Source organism: Nipponia nippon, unplaced genomic scaffold (assembly GCF_047370975.1).
Source record: "Nipponia nippon isolate SJK-2023a ecotype South Korea unplaced genomic scaffold, ASM4737097v1 scaffold_9, whole genome shotgun sequence".
NCBI classification, from domain to species: Eukaryota; Metazoa; Chordata; class Aves; order Pelecaniformes; family Threskiornithidae; genus Nipponia; species Nipponia nippon.
In genome coordinates, this window is record NW_028262413.1 from 8,181,865 (window position 1) to 8,201,025 (window position 19,161).

Consider the following 19,161-nt stretch of genomic DNA (forward strand, 5'->3'; position numbering starts at 1 on the left):
CGTATCATTTACATGGAATCCAGGCAGCTTCATGCAATCACTGCTTACTTATAATTGTACGAAAAGTAATGGGGGGGGAATCTAAATGGAGTAAGTCAGCTTATCAGTGATAAAGGTTTATTTTACTTCTCCCAAAGGAAACCTATGGAGGTTTGCTAGGAATCCTTCTTTCTCTACTAATGGGACAAAACTCAAAATGAAAAAAATAAATAAATAAAAAAAATTTCTTCATTCTGATTTTCTAACTGCATCCAGTTTAAAATCTGCAAATAATATAAAATTGATATAAAGCCACTTGTAATTAAACAAGACAAGGTGGAAGTGGCAATGGGTGAAAAATTCAAGCAAGTTGTGAGTTTTACTTTCCTTGTTTCTCTCAGGCTTCTGCTCCCAGAAATCTCTAACAATGGTATAAATCACATCTCTCTCTCTTCAAATCATTGTTAAACGTCCAACAGGAGAAAATAACATTGTACATCACTTAACAGCAGTTGTGCCCTAACATATTCAAAATCAATTATGTTTCACATCCTGCAGTCTCGACTTTAACAGTTATTTGTGGTGCTAATTTGTGTTGTCCTGGATAATTAGACGATCTGTATCTCCATCATTATAAAAAAAATTACTTTTGCTAGGATTTGCACAGAGGTACTAATGGCATTACCATCACTGCAATTTTAATAAAGAACAGATTGTGTCTAGCTCTAATATTCCAAATCTTTAATGAATTTATCTCACAATATCCACAGAAGATAATTAAGCGCCTTTATCCCCATTTTCTATCAGTGGGGAACTGAAGCTCAGCAGTAACACGGTTTATATGCTCAGATACATTAAGCAGCCTGCTTACCTCCACTTCTAACACACACATTGGGAAAAAAGCAACACAACCACATGGATGGTGACAGAGAAAAGACTTCAGACTCTTCAGAGGGCCTGAGCTTCTGACACCAATATACCCATGAGCCAGTCTCTCTCTTAATGAACTGCAATGTTTCTAGGGGCAGCCTGGCTTTATCAGGGAGGATTCACACACACAAGCCTTAAGTAAGCTATAAAACATGGTAATGGGGAAAAATAAAAAGACTACTGGAGATTTGCCTGCAGCAGGGGAAGGAACTTGCCTGAGGAGGGTTATTGTTTCAGAATTGTTTGATGAAATAATAAACAAAATACTGCACTGCTAATAATTTCTGTAGACCCGTGATGCCTTGCAATGCAGAGGAGTACGCGTACTCCCTGCCCAGAAAGGACTTCCTGCATAGTTTCAATCTGAAGAAACACACACTCATTTGTCAATGACAAATGCTAGCCTTAGTGCTTTCTCTTGAGCAGAAATAGTCCCATCAACGTTTACGGTATGTAAGGAGATTCAAATGTTTTTAACACTCAGGCTTCTTCTCTAAATTGAATTAAAACTGCTCCGAACCAATATTGCAAAGGACAAAGGTCAAGGCTTTATTTATATAATACAAGGATGTAATGCAATAACCGGCTGTTTGAGACACGTAAGTAAAAGATCAGGGACAAAGCTGCAGACAGGATGTCAGCAGTGCACAGGGAATTAGCCATGCAACTCCCTCTCTTTAATTACAGATACGCATATCCGAACCACCATACATCATTATGAAAATGTACCAAGCGATAACTATGATTCATACTTTACCATTAACAATGCAGTGAAAGGTGAAAGAGGATGGTGCTTTTCTGGCACCATTAGGTAACCATGGTTGCCAGTTCTTCCTATGTCCAATCTGAAATGAAACAGCAGCCATGGAACAACATGGTAGGAAGTAATTTTCATAACCTCCTGAAAGTGTCATTTTTTATAACGTTACTACATAAGGAATAAGTGTTCTCATACCAACTGTCAGGCACCAATATAATATTTTTCTACAAAACCCTAACAAAAAGTACATGTTGTTACACCTTGCAAGATCTCCAAAAGCACATTCCGTATCATCATACCTCTCAGAGACAAAAAGAGATTTATAAATTCAGAAAGACCTTGAAAAGTTCAATTTCTAAATCCTGTCTTGGTGCAAAGTAGGTTACTTGCTTAACATGGGGCGTACCCTGCAACTCTACTCCCAGGCAAGTACATCTACAACTTCTTGGAGCCCACCATATATGTTTTGGGTACAAGGGTACATCTTAGTTTTGGGCCAAACATTCTCTTGCTATGTTTTGTCAAAAGAAACAAACACACAGTTTCAGCAACAATAATGCAGAGAAGACAAAAACATTTCACTTCCCCTATATATTAGCAATATATGTAAAGGGCAAATTACTTATCAGGACTAATTGCACTCTTAAATATTCTTGTGCAATTGCTATTGACATCAGTAGAGGTGTGCACACAAAAGGCTGAACTTGACCACTGAAAACCCAAGTGACTGGATTCAGTCAGAGCGAAGAACTATCTCCAAGAGTTGACACCTCTTGCAACAAAGCTCCTTGTGTGTATGAGATATGCATAATACTGGTTCTCATAGTAAAAGTGAGATGTTTGTGAGGTAACAAAAAATTACTCAAAGCATGGAAGAGGAACACACACCACATTTGAAATTACACACATTTGATTGAAATGTCTCTGATAACATAGAAATTTAATTGGTTTGGTTGGGTCTGCTGTAGATGCTGTTTTTTCTTTCTTTTTTTTTTTTTTAATGGAAGCATCAGATCATATTCAAACGTTGACTTTCCAGTTTGTGCAAGACTGCCACGAAGACAAAAATCCATCTTATTGTAACAGAACATACCTAAGGCTTTACTGCATTATTCTAAGAGCCTGTTGACATTTGGCTTTTTCCTCATGACATCTGTAACTAATGCAAAATTGGAGCCCTTATCAAGGGCTTTAAAATAAAGTTTACCAGCATTAACTGCCAGATAGCCTTTTTCAAATGTTTTCCATACACCTTCTGCACTAGATTTCAAAAATGAAGCTCTTCATGTAGTCTCTAATTGATGGAAAGGATCCATCAAAGCTCTTCTGGTAACCAGGTGTACCCTATTTTCCCAGGAGCAGTGCTCCACTGGCAGAGAACAATGACTAATGTTCTTTACCTCACATGAACTGTACCCTGCAGGCTAGGAGAAACTAAGCCAAGAATCTGCTCTTCAGCTGAGCTGTTTTACAGGTGAAATCACCAATTATGGCTCATGTTCATCCATGGAGTCCTGAAGGAGGTTGTGCTTGGAACAGGAACTCTGACTATTCCTTGTAATCACTGGTCTCCAGAAAGATACAGGTCAAATATACATTATTTGTAGGCTTTGCCCAACTCTCAGAGCAAGAGGGTCCCTCTCTCACACAGAACAGCACAGGACACCTCTGCTGATACCTGAAAGTGCTACAGTGCCTGTAGCCACCTGTTGCCACTACCAATGCTTCACAGCTAGTGACAATGAAAATGGGGGGAAAGCTTTCTGCTCTGTTTTCCTTGCCCTTGTAACTAAAGATCAGACAACATTAAGTCTGTCATTCATTGATGTTTCTATAGCATAGTATTTGATATATAAATTTCAATATATAAAAAATTTGGATAAAGTATCTTAATCCCAAGACTCTTTTTTTCTTTTTAACCACGAAACTGATATCTTCAGGAATGGAAGATGATACCTTACCTTTTATGCTTTATCAGTTTTTGCTAAGCTGACAACATGTCTCCAAACTACCAAATGAACTATAAAGTTTTCAGTCACAACTACTATTTCATTACAGTCACCCCAGTACAGCTTTGCGATGTAAAGGCCTTAAATTATGACACAGAAAATGATTAACATAAGCTTTGCGAAATTTCTGTGTTAAGGATAGTGGGTTTTTTTACATTACAATTCAGTTCCTCAGGATGGGAACATGATCAGCTTCCTGAGTTTTTGGCAACGGAAGATGCAGAGTGTACAGTAGAGGCTGACTAGCACCCAGTTAGAGCTGTCCTTTAATTTCTATGATATCCTGTCTTAGCCTGCTTAGGACAGCCTCTCAAAGACTGGTCTACCTTTAAGTTACTGTGTTTCACTCTCTGCTTGTATGGACTAAAGTTCTGCAGTATAAAATACTTCTTATTTGAGTCTGCTGAGCATTAAGCAGCTTTTTGTAGAGGATTCATGAGTCTAAACCATTCTTTGGTCAGCTTTTCCAGACCCCTGGAGCTTCAGGCTGCCCTGAGACCTGCAGTGCATTAACCCATGCTCAAGAGAAGCGCCCCGCAGCCTAGATTAGCATAATGAGCAAAGCCTTTCCAAATGAAGAGGGCACACTGCTCTAAGTTTGGTTCCTCTAAACAAAATAGGGAGGTAAAGCACAGGTTTCTGACCATGTTTTGAAAGGCATTTCAGACAGTTTTCCATCTGGTTATCTAAATGTGAGCAATCACACAGATTTTAAACAAGCAGTCTTTAATAAGCTTGGTGACATTGCTACACACGTAAATGATCCCTGAAGAGGAAAAAAAAGTTTAATGGCTGGTTTGGGATTGATGGGCTTGCTGTGAGCCTGTGCTTAAACAAAAAACGAGGGACGTGAGAAGAAAGCGAATGCATGGAAACACACAGCCTCAGAGAGAAGGGGATGTAAAAGGAAAAAGCAAAATGAAAGGTTCTCGATCATTGCTCGGCACCAAAACAGTCAAACTTTTCATGTATGACAGATTTAAACACAACATTGACAGAGGAAATTATTATTCCAGCTCTACAGAGAGAAATCCAGTCCCAAAATACAACTGCCTAAGAAGTGAGAAACCCCCATTGGCTGGACATTCCCTAACTCAATGCCTGTCTTGTGCATTTTGATGTTTCATGGGGTAGGACTTCTGCCGCATGATGGCAAGTACAAAGGTCCTTGTGTTTGCTTTGGGCCTCCAGCTGCTATTGTAATACACAATAACATAAATATTGCTCACATTCTTTCAACAGTACACAGCAAATCTAGAAAATGAACTGCAACAATCTGGACTGAAGGTCCAGTGTGTCCTAACCAACAATTCCCCCATCGTCCTTGAACAGCCATTACAAAGGAAGAAGAAACAGAATTGGGAGCAGAAGGCAATGGCAGAAGGCAATGACAGAAGGAAGAAGGGAACAGACAGAACTTCACACAGACCCATCTCCGCAGGAAGCCTTCTGCTGCCCCCAGGCACCAAACTGCTGGAATAGAAGGAAGGTCATAAAAAACAACCAGCCAACAACACAACACAAACTGCATCGAGAAGCTCATTCCTGGAGAATATGGATGGATGCAGCACAACAGAGTACGAAAAAAAGGTGACACCAACATCTTGCTTCAATGAGCACAACATCTGAACTTTTTTTGTTACAATAAAAGAAAATCTAATTAAATGCAATGTGTAAAATAATTCAAGAGTTTGTTGGCAGGGAGGAAAAAAAGCTACTACATTCTAGGGGTGTTTTATTACTGCCTGCTTTTGAATTGCAAACCAGTGAGCTCAAGGGTATTTAGAGCAAGATCACTGTAAGAGCCATTCGCGCTATCCGATGCCTTAGAAGAATAGGGACAACTCCTTCTGAAATGTCTCTGTGACTACCTCTTAGGAAGTTGTTGCAAGCAGACACACGGTTGCTTGGAGGCCATCACAAATGGGAATAACATCTCCATGCTGTGACACACAGAACTCATAGCCAGGTACCGCAATGCTGCATTTGCACTCTGCAACTTCTAATTGGCACAGACATGCAAGTAAAAGCTTCTCCTGCAAGTACAGGGTGTGCAATCATACTCTCCCTGGGTAACCATTTATGAAGTGAACAGTCTGCTCTTAGGTAGGGCAAAATCCTGCCCTTTCTGAAATCAGCTGCATAAATCTTATTGACTTTTGGAGGTGTCAGATTTCAGTGAGTACCACATAATCCTACAGCACCGAAATCATAGCTGTGTAGATATGCTGCACAAAGGGAAGAGAGAGCTGGTTTGAGTACTGCCATTCTCTGAAGGACATGTTAATCTCTCTAGAACTGGAGATTTCTGAAGCTGTGGCAATTTAGACTTTTCTGACTCCTGTTCCCAGCTCCTCCAAGACCTATCTGGCCATGATTTTGGTTAGAGTAGTTGTAGGCACTGGAGAGCTGCTCTTTCTCTTGGGGATGGGAGGTCACTCCAGCTCTCCTCCACGCAACGTAATTTTACTCCTACCCTTCCAACTTCCCACCTTTCCACATCCCTGCAGACTTGTTTGCTTGCATATGTATCCAGCCCTCGTCCAATCCACCAGCCTTCAAATGTCTTCTAACTTGAACAAACACAAGCTGTACTATAGTGTCCACAAGGCTTTTGTGCAGGTACAATATGAAAATCAAAAAGAGATTGCTTCTCTATGCTGCATTCATGTCAGAGGTTACAATTTCACCTGGTTTAGACCTGCCCAAGGACTGGATCTGTCCTTGGACCACTCAATTTTATGCAACACTGCTCGCTGTAAACCAAAGATACACATGAGAATTGAGAAGCACACAGGTGCCAGTGGAGCCATTCAAAGCCTTGTGGAGGTTTCTGACCTCCTCTTGGGAAGACAGCAGCTTGTGGCCATAGCTATGCAGAAGTGAGCCAGGTTAGCCATGAAGGAGAGCAGCCACCATTGCTTGGTGGCCTAATGAGGCGGTCGGCTCACTCCCCATCACAGCAGACAGGTGCCTAACCTCACGCAAAACCATCACCGCAATTAGAAGTAATTGGAGGTCTTTTCGCCAGGCTCAGCAGGGATAGCAAAGAGCAAAAGGGCACGGGTGAACAAGGTGCCAGGGCTGGGCTATGGTCCCCTCAGGGTCGGGGCGCGCTGGTGGCAGAGTGTGGAGGTTCACAATGCCACTGCCCGCTCTGGGCTACCCCTCCAAGGCAGGGTGCGAGCCCTGCTGTCACCAATCAGCTGTAACCACTAAGAGCCATTAAAATAAACCCCAGCAAAAGTATTGCTGACATCCCAGATTATATAAAGGACCAGTTTTAGACAACAGCATTGCCTCTGTGTTGTTATAGACTCCCTTCCACCCTTCTTACTCCATTTCTCATCAGTGGCGGTGGCTCAGGTCTCATAATAGAAAGTCCTATGCTTGTCCTGGTCTCCTCACCCCACACAGAGCAGGAATTTGGAGCAGCGTTATTGTTTGGGGTACTTCAGGACTCAATGTTCTCCTGAAGTGGTTTTTGTTTCTTTTAAAAGCATTATTATTTAACAGTTTGACTAAAAATAATACTGCGGTGTGAGAAGGGGCACTAGTGGCACACCAACCTGACCTACTAATTTAATTCCCAAATGCTCTAACACAGAACCCCTGAAATGGAGGACATTTAATAACTAAGGACATTTAATAACTAATTTAATAGCTAAGGACATGTGGAGGGGTATTCTTGGACCAAATCATTTCTTTTTTTTTCATATAGCTGAGACTCTCAAGAACATCCTCTTATCCCCAAGTTGCTGTGTGGCTAAGGCTGAAACCTCATCAGCTCCCAAAAACCACAGATTAAGACTGCTCAGAGTTATTGCAGACACCAGACTGGCAATCCCAGGACAAGGCACGTCACCCAGGGCACAGGTGAGTCTCTTGAACATGCTACCACTTCGCCTGCGAGCAAGGAAGGGCAGAGAGGGCTGAGCTGAACCAGGACGCTCAAGCCAGCAAAGGGACAACTGAAGCTTTCGGACAGGGCTATTGGCTGCACAGAAATGATGAAACCACCGTTCCAGGTCTTTTCCCACGCTCAAGACATCCAGCAGTCTCCCAAATTAGTGCATTTGCTCTGAGCACATAGCATGTTTTCCTGCTGCAGGTATCTAGCACTCCACAACATTAAAACAAACCCAAAAAGCCCTTCCTAACTTTCCTGTAACTGAAGATTACTTAACAACAAATACATTGCAAAACATTGGTGCACAGCCACTTTCTTAAATGTTTATGTATTTCACCTGCTAAATATAAGAGCCTTTTCATTGGGGGACAGTATGTCCTCATCGTTGAGATTTTAGCTCACAAATCATCAAAATGAGAGGGGAGGCCAGTCTCCCATACTGACCCTTCTTCCTTCAGTAATTGTTAACACAACTGATGTTCTGAGACATTTAAGTTCCCTGTGTCAGTTTGATCCCTGACTCAGACATCTTCTCTTAACCGTAAGGGCTTACTGTATTTTGGGTTTTCTCCAGGCTGGAGGGAGCAGTTAGACAGCCCTGGTGATGGCAATGAGACAGCAGGCCTGGGGAGAACAGGAGTCCCAATATAGGACAGGGGGCAACAGAAAGAGGAGTGTGGACTTCAGAAGTAGGGACTGAGAAGTGAGTACGGACTCCACCATATCCCAGGATTATTAAAAGGACAGAAACAATTACCAAAGAGAAAACAGCATCTTAATTGCCCTTTGGGAAAAAAATATTGTTAAGAAAGTTTCTCTAAACACTGGAAGAAGAGACAAAACAACCACTTTACAGTGTATGCATGGTCGAGGCAACTGAACCCTAAAGACAAAAGGACTAGCGCAGAAAGGCAGAGACTGTGGTCTGGAGAAATTACATGCAACAGAAAATCTGATTAATCTTGAGGGTAGAACGATTGAAATTCAGTCCATGGGGAGTTTGGAATAAAATTATCATCGTTCTGTTTTAAAGAAAGGATTAGAAATTACAACATTCTTTATAGGCAGGAAATAGGAAAAAAAACCATCAAAACAATATTAAGTTTTTCCAAATTAGACAACAGCCGAGATTCCCATTTCTTGGTCCCTCAAGCTGCCAGGCACTCATCTTTCCTTTCCAGTAACCAGAGAGGGAGCCAGGTGTCCCCAAGCCTGTTCCCAGGCTGTCAGGAAGTTGCAGCAGAGGTTGCCAGACCGCTGGCTCCGCCATGAGGAAACCATGGAGCTGGGTACCCTCAACCCAGGCAGCTGCTGGGACACGTCTATGCTAAACCTGCAGACACCGGAGCCAGGAGCAGCCTGAATGGCTGGGAGGCACCGAGCCAGCCGACCCTAGAAACCCAGACTCCCTGAGAGCTTGCTATGCAGCTTGGCAGCAACCAGGCAAAGGGCCAGTGCTTCAGCACAAGTCAGTAGTAAACCTCTTCTCTGCTTTGGTATCAGCTAGTTAGTCTTCTCCTGAAGATAATCCTTACCATTCCCAATGTGAAGCTGCACGTGTGGCCACTTAGATGATCTCACACCCCACTTTCTACCAGTGCTTGCAGCTGGGTGAAGCAGTTGTCTGGATGTGACCCCACTGCAGCCAGAGCACCTCCTCATGTCATACTTAGTCATACTTGACACTTATCCCTCCCCTGCCCCAAAGCTGGATTTAATGCAGATAGAGGCAATTGTAATCCATTCTTCCTGCCCTACACTCTTGGTTTGTGATTGCTTTGCCTCTATCCTTAGACAACACATATAAAATTATTAGGGACATTTTATAATAGATAACTTTCAGTTCTTGTATGACCATTTACTGCTATAGGATATAGTTGCTATGTGCCCACACAATATCCTCAGGCAAAATACTATAGTAAAACTTCACATTCTGGAAGGCTTTATAGGATCTGTGATCCCAAGTGAGTCTTTGAATATGTTTTATTGATTTGTTTTGGCTGTATGTGAACAAAGAATTGAGGATCTATCTTGCAGATTTAGCTTAGGCTGGTACTGTATTACAGAAAGGGGGACTTGTGCCCGGGTCAGAATTGGGCCTTCAGTCCTAAAGCCAACAACAACAAAGGACTCAAATACGACCTTTACATGAGAGAGTCATATGAAGAATGAGCTATACTAAAACCCAGTCTCACATCTCCTCTTACAAGATGCATGCACTCCCCACTCGCTTTCAGGAGCTCTGCTCCTACCTTGTTCCTGAAAACTCAAAAAAGAAAAGACAACAGGAGAGCTTTGACTGATTTTTCATGAGATACTCTACCTTTTTTTTTTTTAATCATAATGAATTCTCTTTTTCCCAGATTTCTCTAACGTCCTCTTCCCTGCAGTGTGTCTGTTTTAGCCAACCTCCACTCTTCCCTCTAGTACCCGACACTGCTCTCTTTGTCAGGAGAGGCACAGGGAGTTCAGGTTTTCCCCTCTCCATTTCTCTTTGGACCTGACACTGCTTCTGACCCCTGCTCAGCCTTTGCTTTGAAGTGCTTTTTCTGCTCTCTGCTTTCCCACCGGCTCGTGTTAACCCTCCTCCTTTCCCCACTCCATCAGTTGGCTTCAATAAGCGAGAGGAGCTCACTGGAACCTCCTCTTTTGTCTTATCAGTGCATTTTCACTTCTCATAAAATTCTGCCCACCTTCCACATAAAACAGTTTGGCAAAAGGCGGCTGCTGCAGAGGCCTGGAAACCATTGCTAAATGTTGCACGGGGAACACTGCTAGCTGCGTGAGACAAGCCAGTTGAATAGGTCTCACATTTGACCCATGTAACTTCACAGCGGCATCTAAAAGCAAGAAGCCACACGCTTCCCACTGCCCAAGATGACTGCATTTAAGCGTCCTTTTTGCCATGTGCTGTGAACAATGTTATCCTTGCAGGGCTCCGCACCTTTGCTCCTGCTCTATTGCAATTTTAATAGAAAAAACCCACAAATTTGGGCTAAGCATAGATGACTGATTTGATTCAGTCTCCTTGGTGCTACAGCTCCTAGCTGATGGATGTTCAGGTCAAAGCAAGAAATGGCATCAACACAAAGAGAATGATTTGGCTCTCACTTATTAAAGACTCCTGAAAGCTTTCCAGATCTATAAATATTCACATTATTCCCACAGAGGGGCAGAAAGAGAATGATTTGTATCCTTCTAGCTTGTTCTGTTAACACTTTCCCATTTTTCAGTGTTTCCCAGTTGGATAAATACCATGACAAACAGAGGAAACCCCTGTGAGAGAAAATACATTTTAAAGTAAATTGCAGTGATGTGTAGTTTATAAATATTTGCAATGGTATGAGGAAAATATCTCTATTCATCACATTAACGTATGCTGAATACAAAGATGACCAGTCTCCACTGATGCCTTTTTTTTAAGGTATGAATAGAATTTCCACTATAGGAAAAAAAACCTGAAGACTTGTGTATGCTATATAAACATGCATACCGACACATATAGACAAAAATACTTTAAAGGAGAAAATGTTATTTTCATTACAATTGTAAAGCTTGATTTATTTTCTATACCTCTTTTGCCAGAAAGTTAAACATTTCACAAAGTCTGAGTCGTATTGTCTGAGGATCAAAAACAGAAAATTCAAAGCTCAGTAAACATTATAACCTCTTAACCACTCCGTTAGTGAGAACTGATGATAACATTTAAATAAGAATGCACAAACATTACTTTGTTCAAAAATTACATTGCAGAGATAAACTGTAAGAGCTTGGGAATACCCTGGTTAATGCAGGAGGCTGAAGAACTCATATAGATCTCTCCTCCAATCTCCTAAGCATTTTTCATTATTGCTTACTAGATTATTAATTATTTTTTAAAGGATTATCATAGTTACAAATTCCAACTCAGGCTTCGTCACTCACAACTTGAGAATAGTGCAGCAAACGAGTGCATTTCCACACATGTATGTGAACCACATACACACATGGCTTCACAATATGTGGGAGCAGCATGTGGACACTGAGCCACAGCATTCAAATACACCTCCATGGGTAAGGTTGGGTTTAAGTAATCCTCTCCCTAACATCTCTGGACAAGTTAATTCCTCTGTACCATACTGATGCAGCTGTAAGGGCAATAACAACCTTTCCCTGCTCCCACCTTTTTAACTACCTTGGGCATTTCAAGTGTTTAAGGCAAGGACTACCTCAGCCTACAAACATCTTTCACCTAAAGCAAATAGGTGCTTCTCGCAGTTGCTCATTTTCTAGCTTCCATCAGCATCACACAATTACAGGATATCTGACACGATTCATTAAAAACCTACCCCATGAAGCTGTCCAAAACACAAACCAGTCAAGAAAAAGTGCTGGGAACAGCACATGTGGAGTATACAGCCCCTCACTTCACAGCTACCAGCCTGCTTATGTGCAGTGATGACTTCTCACCTTTAAAAATTAAAAAAAAATGATAAAAAATACACACACATTCACCACCCATTCAGCTGTCTTGCTGGCAAATAGCTCAACCACATAGAAAACAGGTTGGGGACAACCTACTTTGATCTCTCCCCATAGTCTCTGTGAAAGTCAAGGTGGCCAAGGCCACCAGTGTGGCTTTCCACACATTCCCAGCGCTGCTCCTCTGCTCGAGGGCTGCAGAAGCCCCAAGTGGACCTCAGAAGAGCCTTCTCCTTCCACGTATCTCAAGGATTTTAGCAAGGTGAATGGTTATGGAGCTGGCTAACAGCCATCGCTCATTTTACACTGGCCATTAAGCAGCCTGCAGGCAACCAGCACGGATCCGAAGCTGTTGCATGTTTTCATTTTGCCTGGGGGAAAACAAGGTAGGGGAAGGAAATGCTGGCAGAACCCATATCTTGACACTGTACACCAATACCATCTTGCACCCTCCCATTCTGGCTTCTTATTTTTGTTTCATTATATCCTCGAGGTCTCAGCCTTGCTGTACTGGACAATGTAGAAGATGAATCAGCATCTCCCCCATGCAACCCGCTGGGCAGAAGCAGCCACGTCCTTACTGGTAAGTTCAGGGCACCAGAAGAAGGCAGAAAACCTGCAGCCCCACCAAGACCAAAGGGAGCTGTAATGGGCTGTACTCTAAGCCCTTCCACCACAGCATGAAAAAAATAGCTTTCAAGAACAACAAAGAGTATGTACATTTTGTACCATGTTAAAGAGGGAAAATGGCAACAAGGACAAGAAAAGCTCGGGTTGTGAAAGATGTTCCAGCAGAGGTGATTAATGGTGTTGAAAGAAATCCCAACTGTTGTTTCAAGTTTCTTTCCAATTAGCAACAAAGTTACTCCCTCCTTTTCCTTTTGTTTTATTTTTTTTTTCTTTCTTCCTTTTACCTATGTTTGATTTAGAATCAAGGTTGGTGATTTGTGTTATGACAGCAAAAATAAAGGATCTGTGTACTGTATGCATGGGGATTTAAAGCATTGCCTTTGATGGCTCATTAGCTGCATGTGGCTACATGCAACACTGCTCGACTGAGATATATTGCCCAGGATTTAATTCCAGAATAATTTCAAAGGCATTAAATCGAATGCTTGCCCTTTTCACCGTGGTATTTAAATGGTACTTTGTATGCCAAGCTTAAAAAAAGAGCAGAGGAAACACAGATGCAGTACTGCTGGAGCGTGTACTGAACTTTGTTAAAATGTTAAACATTTATTAGAATTATTTTTTTTTTAAACAAGATAGTGTTAAACCAGTTGTTACTTCAATTAACTTTCTTTGCTACAAGGGAGAAAGAAGATTTTTTTTTTTTTTTAAACTAACAAACAGCTCTCAGAACTAGTGAACAATATCTCAGTTGTTCAGAAAGACTTAAAGACGAGAATGGTCTCAGGCTGGAAAAATAGATGCGCACATTTCTGTGCTGACTGAGCCAAACAAATCAGACAAAGCTTCTCCCACAGCAGAGCGGAGATCAAACCCCAGAGCTGAGCTGAAGGTCACCAGTCTCACAGCTCTCCGGGCACAGCCCCTCTGCTGCTACTTCTGCGGGAGGGCAGCTCTGGTACCCACTGACCAAAGCCATTGCAAGCTCTCAGCTTACAGCCTGGCAGGGAGGTCCAAGGATGGGAGCCTGCCTCACGTACATGAAAGCAACCCTCCGAAACAGGCTGCACTCTCATTTACTGCTGGTCTACAAACTCTGTTAAGACAGAGCGCCCTGCATTTTCTCATTTTCCCTCCATCTGCCTCATCCTTGCAGTTTCAGGGATGCTTGCTGGTAAACATGAGAAAGTTCACTTTATCTAGTTCATGATCAAACTTTAATTCTGAAATGAAGTAAACCCCAAAGCACAGTTTTGCTTGAACTCAGAGCAGGGACATCTCTCTGCCTGACTCCCCTTGGCTGCAATGGGTTGCACTTCAGAGCAGTTGGTTGTGCAGGGGCAGCAGCCCAACACCGTGCCCACCTGCCCCGTCCCCCTGTCTTCAAGCCAGCATCCCTGTGTCAAACACATTGACATTTCAACATTTGGTCAGGAAGTGTTGGTACAACACTTTATGAATAACATAGCTACTTCCACCATTTTATTTTACATGTGGTTACAATTAGCTGGTGCTGGTGGTTCTGCTAGAGCCTGAAGGACAGAGGACATTACTAGAATTTGCACCTGGATTTGAAATTTAACACCATTTGGGAAATGCATGTGATTACCTAGAACTGTGTTTTCACGCAGCAAAACTCAGGACTCTGGACTCTGCAGCAGTAATACACCACAATTCAGCTTCAGCTGGAAGCCATGTTTTACTGCCTCAAATGTAGGACTTTTGAGCAGCCACTGTCAGAAAAAGACGCAGAAGGCAGAAGAATTTGTTTGCATTTTTGACCCCATTTCAGAGCTCATCCGTCAGGATTTGGGCTTTGTAAAGCTGCACCACAAACTAGCAGCTTATTCTGCACAGATGATGCAGTCAAGAGGGACTTTCCTGAAAAAAACAGGATTTTTGCTTTTGTATGAATCTGTTCATCTTAGATACTTCCCTTCTCTTTCAAGTTTAAGATGGTTGCTAGACTGCCAGTCTGAGACACAGGCAGGTAGATGAATGGCAAGCTCCCAGCAGCACTGTCGTCAGTCTCTTCCTAGAGCTTCACCCACAGCCACCACATCCATTTTTGCACCTCTTCATCCCCTTACCTCAACACAGGGCTCTTCAGGGCCCGAGCAACCTCCCCTACCACTTCTCCTCTCTACAGCCCTGGTTCTCTTCCTGCAGTGATATTGCTCCATGGTTTCCCATTTACTAAATTACCCAGGCAGCGTTACAGCTAGGCAGCATGCATGGGTTTTTATAATCACTCTGTTTATAAATACAACTCTCCTTCAAGCCCTTCTTAAAATATAGCTGTATTGTGGTGCCTTACTAAGAGAAAAATACAAAATTAGTTGGTTGAGGTTTTGTTTTTTCTTTTTTTTTTTTTAAATTGCATTTGTTCTAGGCATAACAAGATCCTAGTCCTCAATGTTATTGCAATACAAAGAGTAAATAAAGTAATATCAGAGACATACATAAGATACCAAAATCCATCTCACAGAGAAAGACTTTATGAGCCATTTTAGTCTAAAAGAAAAAAAAAAATCCCCAAAAGTAATTTTAACCAATTTGATTCCAAGAAGCTATCTTGTTTTAAGTCCACTAACAAAACAGCATTAACAAAGGCACCGAACTCATTCATGTGCCTGAAAATGCAGGCATTTCTGCCCTGCCTACCGAAGGAAGTGCAAAGGAACAAATCTGTCCAAACACATGGGCTGCACCTGGCTTCGGCGCTCTGCTGTGCTAAGCAGCAGCGGCGAGCACAGGGAGGCAGAGGAAATGTTGCCCAAAGTGCTCTTCCTGGCTGAATTCCAGCATGTATATAATTTAATTGGGAATGTTGCATTACCTGTAACCACTGTATAGCGATAGTTATCTCAGCTATTTAGTAACTAATGAGAGCTTTTTACAATTAAACCATTTTATCATGCACAAGGGTCTGAAAAAAGACCTTATGTTGCACAGGAGGGTCCCAGCTTGTCACAAATGTGCAGAACTGAGACTGGTCCCTAGAGGATGGAGCTTGGTTTGGTTTTCTAGTTGAGGTTCAAGTTAAGCATAAAAGATATGCCCAACTTTGTGTACCCCAAATACTACATCAAAGGCATTTGCCCCATTTCACCCCAACCATGGGATGTCAATGGCCCTGCAGAGTTTTCCCCAAATCTGTTATTTTATGCACTTAAGTAAGGCTTCAGCTTCAAATACGCGGGGTGTAAAGTCCTGCTTTTACAAGACTTCATGGCATGTTGAGGAACGAAGTACTAGCGTTTGGGGCAAGTGATTTACTGACACGAGGTTATCCAGAGGTTTAATTTGTCATGCATCTCACCCACACGCTTTGTTTCCATCTTTTCATTCTTTCTTTGGAGGCAGCATGCTGCACATCACTGGCAGTGAAAGGGCTTCCCTTTGCACAGCAGCAATTCATTTTTCTCAGCTTCTCTCCAGCCAGATATCAATGATTCCCCAGGATCTGCAAAGCCTCTTTAAGATCCTGTCAGAAATGTGGAAGCCTCCTTTTTCCTACTGCTCAGTTAAACACAGCCTCTGCATTCAGATTACCCAGCCCAATTTGTGCATCAATCTCATTCCTTCCCTGCTGATAAAATATTGGGTGGCAGACTGTTTTAATCCAATGATCTGCCAGGTACAGTCTCATTCATCTGCTAGAATGGGGAAAGCCCCCCACAAACAGGCTTAAAGTGATGTCTGATCCATTGATGCCTTTACTTTTGGAAGCTGGATTATTCCAGTGCCTAAAGACCAAGCCCTGTCCCGTACCTTGCACCAGAAACCACAGCTGGGAGTGGAAGAAGAGACAGACAATAGATTTGGACCTGAAGCGAGACCTCCAAACAGTTTTGTTTTCACAGCAAACCAATCAGCTTTAAAGCACTTTGTCCAGTCCTGGATCCTTATAGGGCTGTGCAAATACTTGACTGCCAGGAGATGGATTTTATCATAGCAACATCCAGGAGGACAGTCAGTTCTGAAGTTTCCATGTTTACTCTGACTCACTCACTCCTGTAGCTTGGAGACTTGCATCATGATGTCTCCATCCATGGTGAAAACCATCACACATCCTCTGCCTTGGTACATGTACAAAGCTTACGCCTACTCTCTTGCAAATACTGGTCATCAGATAGGGGAGTTTTTAAAGAGTTAAAGTTCCCAAAAGCAAGTGTTTTGCTCAAGGATGCTACTGGATCACAACCTGCGGGTGACCAGCAGCTCCAGCTATTGCTCTTAACAGAGTTATTGCTGATCACCACAGCTACTCTGCATTTCATGTAAAGTCATTGAAAGACTGGAAATTCACAGAAAACAACTGTAGGCAGAAATGACTACTTATTTATTTTACAAGGGTATGCTAGCAGTTAGGACAAACTATCTCATTACAAGTATGCACTTGCATGCAGTAATGTGAACCATAAAAGAGATTAATTAGTGATGCAAACCTAAAATAGATTAATTAAAGTACACTAAACCAGGCATCATTTCCTCCACAACCTGCTTGATTTTAATCTGGCTCACTCTATAAAAGTGTTTTTCTTTGGGTTTATGGTTTGCCCTTTTTGTCCTCCTCCAAAAGATACTTTCACAGAACAGCCCAAGCAGCACTGTCTCTACCAGCAAGGACTGGGCCCCTTTATGGCAATGTTTATTTAAAAGGGGACAATAGCTGCATACTTATTGATTTCGAGATGGGCTTTCAAAACACATAGAACAGATTAGTACTTAGCTCATCCTAATGCCTGAACTCATGTAGCTTCTTCAATTAACCTGCAGAAGTAATTTGATGATGTGTTTGATGAATCCCAAAAGTAAATGGTGGGCACTTGCAATGCACTCAGACAAGATTATGGTAACAGAACACACGCAGACAGATGCCAGTGGCCAAACTCAAGAGAAAACATCTATTGAGCTCTGAATCCTCTGCCCATTTGCCTGCGATGATTATGATAAAATCACAGTAACACCTCAAAGTCCCAGCTGAGATGAAGAGCTGACATGTTAAATACCATAAAGACACAGAAAAAACAAGTCTGTCTGGATGCCAAAGTTCTTGCTGCTCTCTAGAGAGAGGGGACAAATTGGAAGAAACCACCCCTTTCTTTCAATGCTGGGGCTGATGGTTGGGGAGGTAAAGGACCAAACCTGCTCTATAACCTTTAGCCAGGGCTTTGCTATCAACTTCAGCACAAGATGGAGCAAGGTCCAAGGTGAAAGAGGGAATCAGTACATGAGGGAGAAATAGAAGTTGCTCTGTGGAGCTGCAGTCTGCAAATCTGGGGATGTGCCACATCTCTCGGATGCTGGTCATGACTACCTTCACATGCTGCTATCACTCTCGGTGCTCTTTTGGCCTGTATCAATTACCTTGGGATACCCTTTGTTGCCTTGTATGCCCACAGGTCTTTGTATGGACAAAGAGGCAGTGAAATTGTTTCCACACTTTTTATTAGAGAGAGACTTTCTCTGCATCATCTACACTTTATATTCTATGGCTCTCTTCCACAGATTCATGATAAGCAGCTCTTCCTTACAGTTTAGCTTCTTTAATGTGAAATAGGGATACAACAGTCCAGTTCCAAATCCAGCCAGAACATTTTTCTTTCAAAAGCAGTAAAGCAATTGTAAGATATTTCCTTGGGGCAGTGGAAATATGAAATACAGCAAAGTCTCCAACTTCAAAATAGACTTTGTTTTATTTTTTTACTGTGAGTGGTGTGACACATACCAGCCACCATTATAGACTAGTAAAAGGGAAACTCAATTTTCTGTCACAATGAAGATGGCCAATAAAATTTTAAACTTGGACAACACCCATACAATTCTGTAAAACCTGAGCAGATTCATAAAGCTCCTTTTAAAAGCACACAGACCCTCACAGAGAGCGTTCTATAGGGGTATAAATTATCCGGCTTTACCGTAGAAGGGTTACGCTGCACATCATGATACGCTCTTCAACGTTGCCTGAACTACCCCTCTTAAAAGGTTAGGGATCGCTCTTCAGTACCATTGGGTTGTTCAGCAATAGCAACCTGCCTAGCAACACAATCTTCAGAGCAGAATGCAACACACCAAGAGAATACAAGTAGTTAATTAAATTAAAGCAAATATTACTCCGTATTACACAGAAGCCTGTAGGGCTTGATTTCACGATGAAATCACGATCCCCTCTGAAAAGAAAGGGAGGATCTGTGCCCTGCAGCCTCAGTAGAGAACACAGTCATGGAGGTGGGGGAAAACGCTGCTTAGAGGCAGAGACAATACAGCAACTGCTTGCAGATGCCGCGAATCCTGTGCATCTTTTCTGAGATTCATTTCTTGAATGCAAATGGGTGCAAGTCTTAGGAGCAAATTAGCTAGAGAAGGAGACCAGGGGAAAGGATGGGCAGAGAGATGGCAAGGCAGGGAAGATGCATAGGAGGGTCATACCCACGGGCAGAAACAGGCTAAATATTCTTGGCGCTTGCTTGCCTGCA